The following is an 18,514-nucleotide window of genomic DNA, read 5'->3' as shown; positions in this document are numbered from 1 at the left end:
CTCGCTGTATAAGCCCCGTTGCCCAGCCCGGATTCTGCTGTGGATCCGGTGCAAAGGCGCGGGGAGATTACAGAGCGTGGTAGTGAGGCGCAGAGCTCCGTCTCTGCTTGTAGTAGCAGGGACGCAGCAGGAGTTGCTGTTATGTTCTGCTACCAGAGCTAAGGAAAGAGAGGAGATCTGTCCCTACGATAGAACTCAGCTGAATCCCTACAATGTAACAGGGAACCTGATCCTGCGATCAGACCTGCTAAAGTCCTAAGCTAGTCTGTACGGAGACCTATAGATGTGGGGAAGGAATCCCTACAAGTACTAAGGACTGGGAGGAAAATGGGACACCTCCTAACAGAAATAGTAGCAGACAGACGAACAAACAAAATATATAGAACATAGAGGTCCGTAGACCAAGCAAACTAACAGAGTTAGATACAGAGCACAGGCTAGCTAGAAAGTAGTTATACAATGAAGTCCAGCAAAGCCAGAAGGGCGGAGCAGGATTAAATAGGCCAACAAGGTCATGTGACCAGCAAAGGAAAAAACCTAAGAGCAAGGTTCTAACAGTACCCCCCCTTCTAAGAGGATCCTCCGGATCCCCTAGGACCAGGCTTATCAGGAAATCTCCTGTGAAACGCTCTGATAAGTCTGGACGCGGAAACATCATCTGACCTCACCCAAGAGTTATCCTCGGGTCCGAAACCTTTCCAGGCCACAAGATACTGCAAACTACCTCTATACCGTCTAGAGTTAAGGATGCGAGAAATTTCATATTCCTGGTCCTCCACCACCGGAGGAACAGAGGCAGAGGCGTCACCATCCGACACAACAGCTTTTTTTAACAGAGAGACATGAAATACCGGATTAATTCTCCAGGAGGTAGGAACCTCCAACCTAACAGCAGATTGGTTGACAACCTGAAGCACCTTAAAGGGCCCTACAAACTTGGGACCCAATTTCTTAGAAGGAATCCTCAACCGAAGATTCCTAGAGGACAACCAAACCATGTCACCAACAGCGAACAAAACCTCCTGTCGTTTCCTATCAAAGTAGTCTTTAGATTTTCTGTTGGCCTCCTGAAGATTACCACGCACATCCGTCCAAACTCTCTCCAAATCACCGGAAAAATTCTCCTCCTCAGGCACGGCAGATCCCAACTTGGAGAACGACCCAAACGACGGATGTCTCCCAGAACAACAAAAAAAAGGCGAACAACCAGCAGAAGAAGATGTATGATTGTTCAGAGCAAATTCAGCAAGTGGCAGAAACTCAGACCACCCCTCTTGATTGTCTGCCACAAAACAACGCAAGAACTGCTCAACATCCTGGTTTTTCCTTTCTGTCTGGCCATTAGATTCAGGATGATATCCGGACGAGAACGACAAATGAACTCCCAACCTGTCGCAAAAGGCACGCCAAAAACGAGCCACGAACTGAGGACCCCTATCAGAAACAATGTCAGTAGGAACGCCATGAAGTCTGACAATTTCCTTGACAAAGGCCTTAGCGAGAGTTTTAGCGCAGGGCAGTTTGACGAAGGGAACCAAGTGACACATCTTGCTAAAACGGTCCACGACCACCCAGATGACAGTAAAACCCTCAGAGGGGGGAAGGTCAGTTATAAAGTCCATAGCCAAATGTGTCCAAGGAGCACTGGGAACCTCCAAAGGACAAAGCAACCCCGCAGCAGGAGTATGTGAGGACTTAGATCTAGCACATATAGTACATTGACGCACCCACTTAATGACTTCCTTCTGCCATCCAGGCCACCAAAAACTGCGACCCACCAGTCTCTTGGTCTCAGAGATTCCGGGATGACCTGCCAACCGAGATTCGTGACACTCAACAAACAAATCTCTCCTAAAGGTCCCAGGCACAAACAACCTCCCATGAGGAGTGTTAGATGGGGCATTCTCCTGTGCTTTAAGAATCTCATCTTCCAAAACAGAGTCCAAAGCAGCTATCACAACACCTTCTTGTAAAATGTTCTCCTCTTTCTCAGCACCGACTATGGGAGAAAAACTGCGAAACAAGGCATCCGCCTTAACATTCTTAGTACCAGGGATGTAAGTAACGGAGAAATTAAACCGCGAGAAAAACAGTGCCCACCTAGCCTGACGGGCATTCAGGCGCTTGGCAGCATCAAGATATATCAGATTTTTATGATCCGTAAGAACCTGAACGGGAAATTCCGCACCTTCCAAGAAGTGGCGCCAGTGTTCAAACGCGAGTTTAATAGCCAATAATTCCCGATTACCAATATCGTAATTCAGTTCAGTCTCCGAAAAAATTTTTGAAAAAAAGGCACAGGGATGTAATCCATCCCCGTTATCCTGAGACAATACTGCGCCAACCCCCACAGAGGAAGCATCAACCTCAACCAAAAACGGCTTAGTCACATCAGGCTGCATAAGGATGGGAGCAGAGGTGAACCTCTCCTTGAGATACACAAAAGCTTCAATGGCCTCAGAAGACCACTGAACCGCATCAGCACCTTTCCTGGTGAGATCGGTCAGAGGTTTGACAATACTAGAAAAAAATTTTATGAATTTTCTGTAATAATTGGCGAAACCCAAAAACCTCTGTATCGATTTCAAACCAATAGGCCTAGGCCATTCCTGTACAGCTTGAACTTTAACCGGGTCCATCTCAAAACCTTCGCTGGAGATAATGTAACCCAAAAAACTAATTCTCTGTACAGCGAACTCACATTTCTCCAGCTTAGCAAAAAGCGAATTGTCCATTAATAACTGTAATACCTCACGTACGCTCCGCCAATGAGACTCCAGATCCGGCGAATAAATCAAAATGTCATCCAAATACACAACCACATTTTTGCCGATCAAAGGTCTAAGGATGTCATTAATAAGATTCTGAAAAAATGCAGGAGCATTAGTAAGACCAAAAGGCATAACCAGGTTCTCAAAATGACCCACAGGAGTGTTAAAAGCAGTCTTCCATTCGTCACCCTCCTTCATGCGCAACAGATTGTATGCCCCCTTAAGGTCAATTTTAGAGAATCACTTGGCCCCCATTAACTGGTTAAACAGATCAGGAATCAATGGCAGTGGGTAAGGATTGCGTACAGTAATTTTGTTAATCTCACGAAAATCCAGACAAGGACGTAAACCGCCGTCCTTTTTTTTTACAAAAAAAATCCAACCGCCACAGGAGACTTAGAGGGCCTAATGTGACCGGCGGCCAAACTTGTCTGTATGTATTCCTCCAAAGCCTTCCTCTCGGGAATAGTAAGGTTAAATAAACGACTTTTAGGAAGAGTCGCTCCAGGGACAAATTCAATAGAACAATCATAGTCTCTATGGGGAGGCAAAACCTGCGATCCCTTCTCAGAAAAAACTCTCCAAAAATCCTGAATAGGAACAGGCAATTCTCCCCTATCCAAAGCTGCAATACGCCCGTTACAACACTTGTCATAACATTTATGGCTCCAGGATTTAATTTCACTGGTAGACCAATCCAGTACAGGATTGTGAAATTTTAACCAGGGCAATCCCAATATTACTGGAGAAGGCAAGTTATTCAAAACTACCAAATCCAATTTCTCATGGTGAACACCATTAATAGTGAGAGGAAATTCACAGACCTTGAGAGTAATATTCTTCAAAGGGGAACCATCCACAGAAACCACAGCAATGGGGGATGATAAAGGTTCGGGTTTTAAATTGAGTCTTTCCAAGAGTCCCCCATCAATTACATTCAGAGTAGACCCACAATCAACAAACACCCGAAATTCCATTAATTTTTCCTGAGCAATCGTGGAAGCAGCTAAAAGTACACCCTTGGAATTTAAACAGGCAATACGGGCATGACTGACCATTTTTTTTTCTTTCTTCATACGAAGCTCACAGCCTTTAATCAAATGACCAGATTTTCCGCAATAGAAACACAAGCCTTCAGAAAATCTACGGTCTTTTTCTTGAGAGCGAGGTGCCACCGATCCAATCTCCATCGGTTCACCACTGTTAGTACACACATTCTCATAACCAGAAACTGACATAGCAGAGGATTTGCTCTCATTAACCCTTGCACGCAGTCTCCTATCCACCCGTATAGCTAATTGCATAGCCTGTTGCAAATCTTCAGGTGTAGGATAAGCAATTAGCAGGTCTTTAACCCTTTCATTGAGCCCAGCAAGAAATAGACTTTTCAGAGCAGAATCGTTCCACCCTGTTTGAGTAGACCATCGACGGAAATGAGTACAATATTTTTCCACATTACCTGATCCCTGTTTCAAACGTCTCAACTCAGTCTCAGCTGATGCGACACGGTCAGGATCATCATATAATAGTCCCAAAGCAGAAAAAAAACTATCCACTGATCTGAAGCATGTATCACTAGGTTGCAAAGAAAAGGCCCACTCCTGAGGCTCTTTGCGCAAAAGTGACATTATGAACCCTATGCGCTGGGATTCATCCCCAGAGGACTTGGGTCTCAAACGAAAATACAATAAGCAAGCATTTTTAAATGAAAAAAATTCTCGGTGTTCACCAAAAAATAAATCCGGCAAACATACCTTAGGCTCCAAGAAATGTGCTCCAGGACAGTTACTCACGTGCTGACGGAGCTCGGCCACCTCCAGAGAGAGTCCCTGCAGGCGATGAGCCAAATCCTGAACCGACACCATGATGGAACAGAAAAATCTTTCCTTAGAGAATTTGCAGGCTGGACTTACTGTTATGTTCTGCTACCAGAGCTAAGGAAAGAGAGGAGATCTGTCCCTACGATAGAACTCAGCTGAATCCCTACAATGTAACAGGGAACCTGATCCTGCGATCAGACCTGCTAAAGTCCTAAGCTAGTCTGTAAGGAGACCTATAGATGTGGGGAAGGAATCCCTACAAGTACTAAGGACTGGGAGGAAAATGGGACACCTCCTAACAGAAATAGTAGCAGACAGACGAACAAACAAAATATATAGAACATAGAGTTCCGTAGACCAAGCAAACTAACAGAGTTAGATACAGAGCACAGGCTAGCTAGAAAGTAGTTATACAATGAAGTCCAGCAAAGCCAGAAGGGCGGAGCAGGATTAAATAGGCCAACAAGGTTATGTGACCAGCAAAGGAAAAAACCTAAGAGCAAGGTTCTAACAGTTGCATCAGCCGAGAGGCTGGACAGTGAGGGCGGCCCGGCGGTGGGCATTCGGTCAGGCCACGATACTGTGGTGCGCTCCTCAGTGGGAGGGGGGAGCAGCCCGGTGTCGGGGGCAGCTCCGGTAGCCTCGGCGCCTCTGAATGCTGTTGCCGCTGATCACTTAGTTGAGAAGCGGCGGCAGTGTGAAGGGGCTGCTGGGGCTGAGAGTTCCAGTCCTCCCACGAAAGTGCTATTTTGTGTTGGCGTCGCTGGTCCGGAGGATCCTGATGCTAAAGATCAGCGGCGCCTCACAGCGGCTAAAGATGAGATGTGGAGGGCACACATAAGACCAGGGGTGAGGTCGCCTCCAGTTCTATGGAGGTGACTGAGCCCCTTGTGCCTGATGATGCTGAGGTCAAAATGTCATCCACCATTGTTACTGGTCCAGCAGGAATGAATGTGTTAGTGGGTGTGAATGAGGCCAATTCATTGTCTAGTGATGGGGTTGCTGGTTTGGTGGAGGGTGAGATGGAGGTGGGTAATGGTGATGCTGTTGGGGCTGATGTAGTCACTGGTCCAGTTGCCCCACCAGTAGTGGCAACGCCTGTCCAGAGTTATGCCAGTGTCACATCCGGAGCAAATAGGGCATCCTCCTCCTCGTCTCCGGGCACGGCATGTTGCAATGGAGCCTTCTGGAGGCTCTAAAGAAGGGAGAGAGATCACTAATGGTAGAGGGTCGAGAGGTTAATCTATCCTTCTGGATAGAGAGGCATGGCCTCGGGGCCTTCCGAGAGCAAAAAGGGGGGGATACAGTGTGGTCCCTCCCAACAGCTAGACCAGGGAGTGTGCTTAGGAATGTGGTCCGTCTTCGGTGGAGGGGCAGTGATGCTTGTCCTCCAAGGTCTAAAGTTGTGGAGCTCCTGCTAAGGATGGGCTTCAAGGCGATTGACATCTACGCCTTGATACATCCCTATTCCACGCCTGAGTTTGATGTCAGCTTTGTTCGGCCGGAGGGGCTTGAGCTCTTCTGGACGAATTATTAGTTGGCAAAAAATGAGCTCGGTTGGCGAGACTTTGCCGTTCAGGCAGTGTCTCACCAAAACCAAATCAAGAAAGTGACCGTGATGACTCGTAATGAGTCACTTTCTTGTTATGACATCATGAGGTGGCTTGGTCGGTATGGAGAGGTGGTGGAGATGCCAAAGAAAAACCGCAACGAGTTTGGTATCTGGTCAGGGGCCTGGACGTTTATGGTAAAACTTAAGCGTTCAGGTGGTACGGTTGCCCACATTCCATCATCCGTCTTCCTGGGTAGGGATCGTATCCTGGTCTTCTACCAGGGGCAACCGAAGCTCTGTCACAGGTGCGGCGACCCCACACACTTCATTGCAAACTGCACTGTACAGAAATGTGCGTTGTGTGGGGGTGTCGGCCATCTTGCTGCCTCTTGTGTGGAGATTAGGTACCACCTGTGTGATGAGTTAGGTCACCCATTCAGCCGTTGTCCTCGCTCCTTCGCTAATGCAGTCGAGACCCCGGTGGGAGAAAGCAGTGAGGCCGATTCTGCTGGGGAGGGGACTAGCAGGGGTGGGGGAGCTGAGGGGCCAGGGAAGAAAAGCAATAAAAAGACGCCTGCCCAGCTGAGGCGTCTAGACAAGCGCAGACAGGAGAGGGAGCGGAGCGAGCCCCAGGCTACTGGTGCGGCCCCTATCCTGGATGCCAGTGTTGCTGCTGAGGCCCCGAGGGATGATGAGTTGGATGAGGAGGTCAGGAGGATCCACAGGCAGGAAACCACCTCTGCCTCAGAATCCTCCCATTATGAAAGTATGGATGAGGATAATAAGCGGTGGCTAGAGGACAAGCGTAAGCTCGGCACCAAAACGAAGAGAAAGAAAGGAGATAAAACATCTTCTCCCGCTCTGACTGCAAGGTACCTAAGGAAGGTAAAACTGACTCCCATCTAGTTGGTCTTTCTAACCAGTTCCAAGCCCTTGATAACATCTCTTCCTCTGAAGAGGGGGCTGAGGGTGAGGTTCCGGCTTTGGCGGAGCTTACAGGGTCGCCGAGTCTCCTTTTCCTGGGGATGCAAGGTCCTTGGGGGGAGGGACTGGCCCAGAGTCCAGAGACTAGGACGAAAAAAGAAGGAAAAATGTGGGAATGGACACCTCTGCATCGTTAAAGAGGGGGAAGGATTCCTCGTCTGAGGATAAGGGGAGTGGGAAGAAGAAAGCCATCTAACTCAATCACCAATGATGGAGGTACCCACTCCGTTGACGCTGGCGTCCATTAATGTCGCCAGCTTTAAGTCAAATATGGCTAGATTTGCGGCCTTTGATTTTCTCAGCCGGGTTGAAGCTGACATTTTATTTTTGCAAGAGACCAGGCTGCCAAATATGGCAGAGGTGTTTATAGCTAAGAGGGAGTGGAGACTCGGGCCCTCATATTGGTCTCTTGCGGCCGAGTCATATAGCGGAGTGGCGGTCCTTTTTACCGCACCGGTAGAATGCCGACGGGTTACTGAGTTAGAAATGGGGAGGTGCCAGATATTAGATGTCCTCATGAAGGGACAAGGGCTCCGGCTCATTAACATCTATGGTCCCCAATCTAAGTGGGACCGGAAGTGTCTCTTTATGAGGATCAAGCCCTACCTTTTTATGAGTCGGCAGGTCATCTTTGGAGAGGACTTTAATAGATAGATAGAGGAGGTTCCAGAGACAAGCTGACTTATGATAGTGTCGCCCTTAATAGTATAGCTAGTGAGGCTCGCCTGGTGGATGTCCACATCCGGCACACCCCAGGCCACCAGGGGTTCACCTATCATAGAGGTAACTGTAGGTCCAGGAGAGACAGGTTTTATTTAAAGGAGGAAGCCGTCTCTTCAGCAGTATCTGTTGTTGAGGTGGAGTTCTCCAATCACTGTTTGATTTTGTTTTCCCTGAATGTTACAGAGACCCCCCCAGATGGGAAGAAGCTTTTGGAGGCTTAATTTGTCTCTCTTGGAAGAAGCGGAGATAAGACAGTCCTTTGAGGATTTTCTTCAGAGCCAGGTACCCTTACTGGATCTTTGTAGTAGTAAGTCAGAGTGGTGGGAGATGTTCAAGAAAGGGGTGGCGAGATTCTTCCGCCAGCTCTCGAGCCTCAGGAGCCTGGACAGGTATCGCCTGTATCAGGGCCTGAGGAGGAAACTCGAGCATCTTGTCTCAACTGGAGGTAGCCGCAAGGAGATCTCCAGAGTGAAATCTTTGCTAATGAGGTGTCAGTATGATAGACACGCATCTTTGGTTTTTGAGAGGGATTATGGGAAGTACCGCTCGCCTGACCCTTACAGAAACTGCAAGATGTCAGTGAATAGTAAAGTTGTTACAGGACTGGTTGACACTGAGGGGTCCCTGAAAAGATCCAGATCAGGGATCCTGGAGGTCGTCAGATTCTTCTACTCGCACCTCTTGGGGAAGAGGGATCTGGATTGGGATGAGATGTCTGCTTTTCTGGCTGAAGCTGTCCCCGAACCAGGGATAGACCCCTCTCTTAGTGTTTTGACAGAGATGATCAGGGAAGAGGAAATTAAGTTGGTGATTGAAGTGCTTGCCCTAAAGAAATCTCCCGGTCCAGATGGCTTAACATCTGAATTCTATAAGACCTTTAAGGACGCCTTGGTTCCCCTCTTGACTGAGGTATTCAATGAGTGTCTTTCCTCGGGCACTCTGCCAAAGTCAATGAGGAGGTCTGCCCTGATCATCTAGTCAAAGGGTAAGGACCCATCTTGCATTGAGAATTGGCGTCCCATAGTGCTTCTCAATGCAGACAGGAAGGTTTTGGCAAACGTGCTGTTTAATCGGCTGGTAAAATTTGCACCCCGACTCCATTCGGGAGCCCAGCATTACTCTGTTCCAGGCCGCAGTACAATTAGTGCTGTACTCTGTGTCCGAGAGGCGGTGGAGCAGGGTAGGGCTGGCCACTGGAAGGGGTACATGCTGTCATTGGACCAGGCAAAAGCGTTTGATTTGGTTAATCATGAGTACCTCTGGTCTGTCCTTCTGAGGTATGGCCTGCCGGGGGGGGTTTGTTGATTGGCTTAAGACCTTGTACGCTGGGGCAGAGAGTTTCCTGCTTGTGAAAAGTTGGATTGGCAGCTCTTTTGAGGTTGGATGTGGTGTTCGCCAGGGTTGTCCCTAGAGCCCGCTGCTGTACGTGTTTGCGATTGACCCACTTCTTAGGAGGGTGGAGCGTGGACCATTGGCTGGGATCGGGATGGACCGGGCAGCATCGGAAGCCACTCAGAGTGGTGGCGTATGCCGATGACGTCACCGTTTTTGTTTCCTCTGATGGGGAGGCAGAATGGCTGATGTCAGAGGTAAAATGCTACTCGGAGGCATCCAGGTCTAAGATCAGCCGGGATAAGTGTGAGAGTCTCTGGCTGGGAGGAGGAGATCCTGGTTTTGATCTCCCGGACACCCTTCCAGCACCCAAAGTCTCTGCAAAAGTTCTTGGCATCAAATTTGGCCAGGGGGATTACCCCAAACAAAATTGGGACAGCAGGCTACAGACCGCCACTCAGAAGTTGAACCAATGGAAGGGTTGGTCTTTGACCCTAAGGGAAAGGATAAACCTGATCAAAACTTACCTGCTCCCTTTGCTGATCTATCTGGGCAGTGTGTGCATCTTGCCGGAGCCTCTCTGGACTCAGGTCTACAGTTTGTTCTTCCAACTGTTGTGGGGGAATAGACTGAACCTGGTCAAGAGGGAGGTTACTTAACGTACAAGGAGACTAGGAAGGTTGGGTGAACCAATGGAAGGGTTGGTCTTTGACCCTAAGGGAAAGGATAAACCTGATCAAAACTTACCTGCTCCCTTTGCTAATCTATCTGGGCAGTGTGTGCATCTTGCCGGAGCCTCTCTGGACTCAGGTCTACAGTTTGTTCTCCCAACTGTTATGGGGGAATAGACTGAACCTGGTCAAGAGGGAGGTTACTTACCGTACGAGGAGACTAGGAGGGTTGGGTATGGTCAACCCTGTGGTATTCCTTGTGAATACTTTCATTAAGATCAATATTGCAAACCTCTGAAAAGAGAGGGCTCCTCCGTGGGTATTCTCCTGTAGGGGATGGTTTCAGCCTTTCTTCCAGGAATGGCAGACAGAAGGGCAAGTGAAGGATCTACGCACACCGCATGGACATCTCCCAGCTTACGGTACCCTGGTTCTGAAGGTAATTCGCCGGTGGGTTCTGGGCATGTGGGAGGTCAGAATTCTGCTGAGGAAGCACCTTGACAAAAGGGTTCTGTTGACCCATTTTCAGAGGCCTCTGGCACTCAGGGATTGCCCAAGTCGGGATCTTGGGGTGGGTCTGCATCTTTTGAATTCTATCAGGATCCCCTCGAAGTTCTGGGACTTGGCTTGGTGCTGCTTCCATGTGAAACTGTGTGTGAGGGACAATCTGAAGTGTAGGAGCTCTGAGGACAGGAACTGTCCTCAGGAGCATTGTGGTACCATGCTGGAAAGCATTGACCACTTCGTGCTTCGTTGTCCCTTTAACACAGAGGTGCACAACAGGGTGAGCGCCTCCATTGGCTGGCCCCGGCTGGCCGGTCTCTCTTATGCGGAATGGGCCTATGGAGCATTCGGAGACCTGGGTGGTCGGGACCGCTGCACCTTATGTCTAGTTAGCGCAGTGGTTAGGTATCACACGTGGAACGCACGGTGCTTAGTATCGACGCAACGGAAAATCCTCCCAGTGGACTATGTGTTTAGGACCATACTCGGTGACCTGGTGAAGGTGCGTTCGCTGGAGTATGAGAGACTGGGTAAACGAAGGGCCGCTCTCCTCTGGAGGGGCTTTTCTTTTAGTGTGCCCTAGTCTGGTCATCTCCTCTCCTGGTGGTGGGCTGCTGCTGACACCATAGATTATTGTTTTGTTTTGATCAGCAGACAGTGATGTAGGGCTGCAGGCACCCAACTAGGGCTTTGTTGTAGTTATTGTATTGTTTGTTTCTGTATATATTGTATATAAGGATATGGATTTGGGTGTAGGTGTTAGGAAAAGGGGGGAGGTGGGTTCATCTTGTGGGACACTGATTATTTGGGTGAAAAACTGGCACTGCCTGATCTGGCCTATGGACGTTGGACATGGACTGAGGCATGAGACGCAGGACCAGCTCTCAGGTCAGTGCCGGGGTTGGGAATGGTGGCTTGAGTGTGGGGTGCTTAGTTTAGTCTTGTATATATTTGTATAGTTAGTATTTATTTATTTTTTATTTTATATTATTTAAAAAAATATATAAAAAAAAAAATCAAAAAATGTAAAAAATAAATAAAAAAAATGTATATGTATATATATTAGTTTGTATATATTTTTGTTGGCTATTGTTTATTTTACTTATTATATATTTATTATTTTGTTTGGTAACCGGACCAGATGTCATAGTGTAAGTTATTATTCTGTATATATGTATAATATGTGTGTGAGGAGAGAGGGAGCGGCTGGACCAGTTTCATTACATTGTTTATTTTGTGGTTATTAATTTTGTTATGTTTCTGTTATTATTATTGTTATGTTTTTCATTTTTATAATAAAAAGATCTACAGGATGTAACTCAGGATCAGTAATGTAATGTATGTACACAGTAACTGCACCAACAGAATAGTGAGTGCAGCTCTGGAATATAATACAGGATGTAACTCAGGATCACTACAGGATAAGTAATGTAATGTATATACACAATGACTGCACCAGCAGAATAGTGAGTGCAGCTCTGGAGTATAACACAGCATGTAACTCAGGATCAGTACTGGATAAGTAATGTAATGTATATACACAGTGACTGCACCAGCAGAATAGTGAGTACAGCTCTGGAGTATAATACAGGATGTAACTCAGGATCAGTAATGTAATGTATATACACAGTGACTCCACCAGCAGAATAGTGAGTGCAGCTCTGGGGTATAATACAGGATGTAACTCAGGATCAGTACAGGATCAGTAATGTAATGTATGTACACAGTGACTGCACCAGCAGAATAGTGAGTGCAGCTCTCGGGTATAATACAGGATCTAACTCAGGATCAGTACTGTAATGTATGTACACAGTGACTGCACCAGCAGAATAGAGAGTGCCGCTCTGGAGTGTAATACAGGATGTAACTCAGGATCAGTAATGTAATGTATGTACACAGTGACTGCACCAGCAGAATAGTGAGTGCAGCTCTGGGGTATAATACAGGATGTAAGTCAGGATATGTATGTACACAGTGCACAGAGCTAAGAGTGAGTAGCAATACTCTGTAAAACTTTGCTTGTTCTCCTTAATTTCTCTCAAAAAGTTATCATGTGGGTCAGTCTGTATCACTTGCGCCTCTGATTGATGCCTCAGTCATATATAAGAAGAATCGTTCAATGTTCTGTACTCTTAGATAATTTCAGTATCATAAATTACCACAGGGTTGAATGTTTTCTCCTACGTCGACTCATTCAATCTCAAGTTGAGAGTGTGAAGGAAAAAAAAATTTGAAAAAAAGTCTTTGAGCGCTCTTCAAAGTCTGTCTGCTTGTCTTTGAATGGGATAAAACTGCGAGCAGAAAAAAAAAAAACAGGATGAGAGAGAATGGGAAAACGCTCGACTTGTAAGTGATCTGAACTTTGCCGGCGCCAACAGAACAAACCCTGCTACATATTTCAGAAAATAACTATTCTGTCTTTGGGCTTTTGAACAAGTTAAAGCAGCTTTGTGAGATGAAATCACACGCGCCTGATGGAAGTAGATGGTCTCCATAGACAAATGAGCTTTCTGCAGAGACCGGGGGGAACGGATGGACATGAGAAGAAAGAGGAATGGACCTTGTTAGGTTTCTCCATTTCTCAGTGGAATGTAAGAACTTATTAATCAAGATGGCAAAGAATAAATGGATACTATTCAATACCCGAAATGCATCAGTGACATAAGCCTTGTCCATAGCCTGAGGAGAGCATGTGTTCCTCCACTCAGGATCCTTCTCTGTAGAACAGAATGGAGAACTGATCTATTGGTTGGGGCCATCACTTTCTTGGTAAGATGAGATGTTTGCATCATTAAAGGGAACCTGACCTAGGATACAGCGAGCCACAGGCAGACACTGGCTGTATGATTTCAGCCATGTATGTATGACTGCAGTGTTTCAGAGAAAAACATACTTTAAAAGCCACTGGGGACCAAGGCGCACGGATGACAAGCTGAAGAGGCCTGTCTCCTTGAGTTATGGTTCTCTCCCTGAGTGTGTGTAAAGCAGAGATGTCAAACTTAAATACACAGAGGGCAAAAATGAAAAACTTGGACAAAGTCGCGGGCCAAGCAGTATACGGTATAATGGGCCCCACATAGTCCTCCATACAGAATAATGGGCCCCTGGAAGAGCATTGAGCTGTAGGTTGGATTGCTGCTAAAGGGGAAAAAAAAAACCTCTTTAAATCTTCTTCCTTAGCGAGTGTGAACGAGCTGAGTGTGACCGGAGCGTAAGTGCAAACGGAAGTAAGTGTCTGACTTGTGATTCAGTGACTTTGGATTCAGGGAGTTTGGAAGGGAGGAATTTGGACTGAATTGCTGTCTGTACTTTATTAATTCTTTACATTTCTTTTTACTTAGCATTTCTGTGTAGTGCAATACCCATTAGGAAATGAGCTCCATTATTGACAATGCTATCCAGTGTACATCTTGCCACATGTATGCAATCCTTGAACAGATGGTCGTGGGTGCATACTGTGGTGCGAGATGTGTGCACGTTGTGCATTTGGAAGCCCAGGTACTGGATCTAAATGAGCAGCTGGCAACACAGATCCATAGACAATATGGAAAGGAGTCTGCTGCTCACTGGGGTAGATGTGGGGTAGGATGGTAGTATGGAGCTGCAGGACAGTGAGGTAGCTAGCTAAGTGACAGAAGGGGGGGTAGAGGGAAGCGTGCCAGGGATGCTAGTCCTGATCTGGTACACCCCAATAAGTTTGCAAAGTTGGCAGATGAGGGGGGTAACGGTACAGGGGTAGCACTGCTGCAGCAAGGCATGTCCTCTGAAAGCCAGAGGAGTGTCAGCTCCAGTAAGGGGGTAATAGGAGAGCAGGGCAGGCCAGGCAGGTGCTGGTAGTGCGGGACTCAATTATTCAGGGGAACATATAGGGCAATCTGTCACAAAGACAGGGATCATCGAACAGTGTGCTGCCTACCTGGCACTCAAGTCCGGCACATCGCTGATCGGGTTGACAGATTATTGGGAGGGGCTGGTGAGGACCCAGCGGTCATGGTGCACATTGGCACAAATGACAAAATTAGAGGTAGATGGAAGGTCCTTAAAGATGATTTCAGGGAATTAGGCTGCAAGCTGAAAGCAAGGACCTCCAAGGTAGTATTCTCTGAAATACTGCTTGTACCAAGTGCCACGCCAGAGAGGCAACGGGAGATTAGGGAGATAAATAAGTGGCTCAGGAATTGGTGTAGGAAGGAGGGGTTTGGGTTCATGGAGAACTGGGCCGACTTCTCAGTTGGCTACAGACTCTATGCTAGGGACGGGCTGCGCCTCAATGGGGAGGGTGCAGCTGTGCTGGGGGAGAAAATGGCTAGAAGGTTGGAGGAGTGTTTAAACTAGGGATTGGGGGGGAGGGTATTCATTTTATAGTGGGGAAGATAGTGCAAATAGTGACCTGGGCACAAATAAAGAAATTGGAGGTGGGGTTAGAACAGTCAATATAGTAAGAAGGAATAGAGGTACAGAGAGATACATAAAATGCATGTACACTAATGCCAGAAGCCTCACCAACAAAATGGATGAATTAGAATTAATTTTGTTGGAAAATAATTATGACATGGTGGGGATATCTGAGACATGGCTGGACGAGAGCCATGGCTGGGCAGTTAATTTACAGGGCTATAGTCTGTTCAGAATTGAACGTACAAACAAGTGAGGCGGGGGGGGGGTTATATGTAAAATCATCCTTAAAACCCATCTTGCGTGGGAATATATGTGAATCTAATGAAAATGTAGAGCCCCTGTGGGTGGAGATAAGGGGAGGGGGAAAAAATAATAAATTACTGATAGGGGTTTGTTATAAATCTCCAAAAATAATGGAAGCAGCGGAGAATATCCTCATAAAGCAAATAGATGAAGCAACGACTCAAGGAGAACTCATTATTATGGGGGAATTCAACTATCCTGAAATACATTGGGGAACAGAAACCTGTAGATCAAGCAAAGGTAATAGGTGTTTGACAACTATGAGAGACAATTAACTTTCACAACTGGTTCAGGACCCAACAAGAAGGGGGGCACTGCTAGACCTAATATTAACCAACAGGCCAGACCACATATCAAATATACGAGTTGGGGGTCACTTGGGTAATAGTGATCACAAAATAATAAGCTTTCATGTATCCTTTAATAAGATGTGTAGTAGAGGGGTTACAAGGACACTAAACTTCAGGAAGGCAAATTTCCAACGGTTGAGAGATGATCTTAGTGCAATAAACTGGGACGATATCCTGAGACATAAAGCTACACAAAGCAAATGGGAGACATTTATTAGCATCCTGAATAGGACCTGTGTACAATATATACCTTATGGGAATAAACATGCTAGAAATAGGAGGAAACCACTATGGCTAAATAGAGCTGTAAGGGGCGCAATAAGTGACAAAAAGAAAGCATTTAGAGAACTAAAGCAAGTAGGTAGTGATGAGGAATTAAATAACTACAGAAAATTAAATAAATTCTGTAAAAATCAAATCAAGGCAGCAAAGATTGAGACAGAGAGAATCATTGCCAGAGAAAGTAAAAATAATCCCAAAATATTCTTTAACTACATAAATAGTAAAAAACTAAAAAATTATAGTGTTGGACCCCTTAAAAATAGTCTGGGTGAAATGGTGGATGAGGAAAAAGCCAATATGCTAAATGATTTATTTTCAACTGTATTTCCACAAGAAAATCACATGACAGAAAACATGATTAGTGATAACAAAAATTCTCCATTAAATGTCACTTGCTTAACCCAGCAGGAAGTATGGCGGCGTCTAAAAATCACTAAAGTTGACAAATCCCCGGGCCCGAATGGGATACACCCGCGAGTACTGCAGGAATTAAGTAACGTCATAGATAGACCATTATTTTTCATCTTTAAAGATTCCATAATAACAGGGTCTGTACCACAGGACTGGCGTAAGCAAATGTGGTGCCAATATTCAAAAAGGGGACAAAACCGAACATGGAAATTATAGGCCAGTAAGCTTAACCTCTACTGTGGGTAAAATCCCGGAGGGTTTCCTAAGAGATGCTATACTAGAGTATCTGAAGAAGAATAACCTCATGACCCAATATCCCTGTCAAACTAACCTGATCAGCTTTTATGAGGAGGAAAGTTCTGGACTGGACCAAGGAAATGCAGTGGATGTTGTGTATATGGACTTTTCAAAAGCTTTTGATACGGTTCCACACAAAAGGTTGATACATAAAATGAGAACAATGGGGATAGATGAAAATATATGTATGTGGGTTACGAACTGGTCAGTGATAAGAAACAAAGGGTGGTTATTAACCGCTTGCCGACCGCCCACTTTAGATAAATGTCGGCGCTGCCTGGGCTCTGTGCAGCGCCGATGTTTAAAAACGGTGGGTGGTCCCACAGCACTCAGGACTCCCAGGGTCCTGCAAGCGCTGCGGGGGCGGTGCAGAGCGATAGCTCTGACAGGGAACATCATCGGGACCTGATTGGATCTATAGTGATCGCGGCATATAGAAGATATCAAGAGGAGAGGGGGTCGCCTACTTACCTCTCAGACGACCTGATACCTTCCAGGACCTGGCGTTGTTATGGCAGCAGGAGGTCACATGACCGCCTCCAGATCTGCCATATATGGTGTCCTGCTAGGCTCAGCCTGCAAGCTGAGCCCAGCAGGAGACACAGTGTGAAACTGCCAGCAGTGGTCTCATACAATGTAATATATGTCTATTACATTGGATGAGATCAGTGATCAGAAAAATAAAAATTAATGTCCCCATACAGGGACTAAGTAAAAATGTAAAAAAAAAGTAAAAAAATGTTTTCAAACTGTTAAAAAAAAATCACAAAATAAATAAAAATAAATAAAATATTAAACCGATAAATCCGTATATTTATGCAAAAACAAAAAAGGACACATATTTGGTATCACCGCGTCCGAAACAACCCAAGCTATAAAACTGTCACACTAATTAACTCCTTCTGTGCACACCGTAATAAAAATAAATTAAAAAAGGAGCAAAAAACTATGCTTTTTCCTCATATCGCCAAACAAAAAGTGGAAAAAAATGCGATCAAAAGCAAAATGGAAATAAAAATGGTACCGCTGAAAACGTCATCTTGTTCCGCAAAAAAAAAGCCGCCATACAGCTCCATCAGCCGAAAAATAAAAAAGTTATAGCTCAGAATAAAGCGATGCAAAAAAAATATTTTTTATATAAAATTGTTTTATTGTGTAAAAGCGCCAAAACATAAAAAAATATACAGTAAGTGTAGTATCGCTGTAAACGTACTGACCCGAAGAATAATGCTGCCTTATCACTTTTGCCACACGCAGAACGGCATAAAAAAAAACTCAAAAAACAATTCCTGAATTGTTGTTTTTTGTTAATTTTACCTCCCAAAAAACGGAATAGAAAGCGATCAAAAAATGTCACATACCCAAAAATGGTACCAATAAAAATGTCAACTCGTCCCGCAAAAAACAAGCCATCACATGACTCTGTCGGCCGAAATATGGAAAAATTATAGCTCTCAAAATATGGCAATGCAAAAACTAGATTTTGCAAAAAAAAGCGTCTTTTAGTGTGAGACAGCTGTCAATCATAAAAACCCGATATAAATCTGGTATCTCTGTAATCGTACCGACCCGAAGAATAAAGTAATCTCATCACTTATACCGCACGAGAAACGGCGTAAAAAATAAATAAAACCAATTCTTCACCTGCTACTGATTTGTTTATTATGTCTCCCAATGTGCTCACCACACATCTAGATAAGTTCCCTAAGGGGTCTAGTTTACAAAATGGTGTCACTTGTGGGGGGTTTCCACTGTTTAGGCACATTAGGGGCTCCCCAAATGCGACATGGCGTCCGCTAATTATTCAAACAAATTTTACTTTCAAAAAGTCAAATGGCGCTCCTTCCCTTCCGAACCCTGCAGTCTACCCAAATAGTGGTTTTCCCCCACATATGGGGTATCGGCATACTCAGGAGAAATTGCACAGCAAATTTAATGGTGCAATTTCTCCTGTTACCCTTATGAAAATGCAAAATTAGGGGATGAAAAACATTTTTGTGGGAAAAATGTGAAAAATTTATTTTCACAGCTCAATATTATAAACTTCTGTGAAGCGAAAATAAAAAAAATTGGGTCTAAAGTAACATTTTTGTGAAAAAAGTTAAATGTTATTTTT

The sequence above is a fragment of the Phyllobates terribilis genome, unplaced genomic scaffold, assembly GCF_046119375.1.
Source record: "Phyllobates terribilis strain yellow unplaced genomic scaffold, ASM4611937v1 Scaffold_1__5_contigs__length_1240528914, whole genome shotgun sequence".
NCBI classification, from domain to species: domain Eukaryota; kingdom Metazoa; phylum Chordata; class Amphibia; order Anura; family Dendrobatidae; genus Phyllobates; species Phyllobates terribilis.
The sequence above is the reverse complement of the archived record's forward strand: the minus strand, read 5'-3'. Positions refer to the sequence as shown.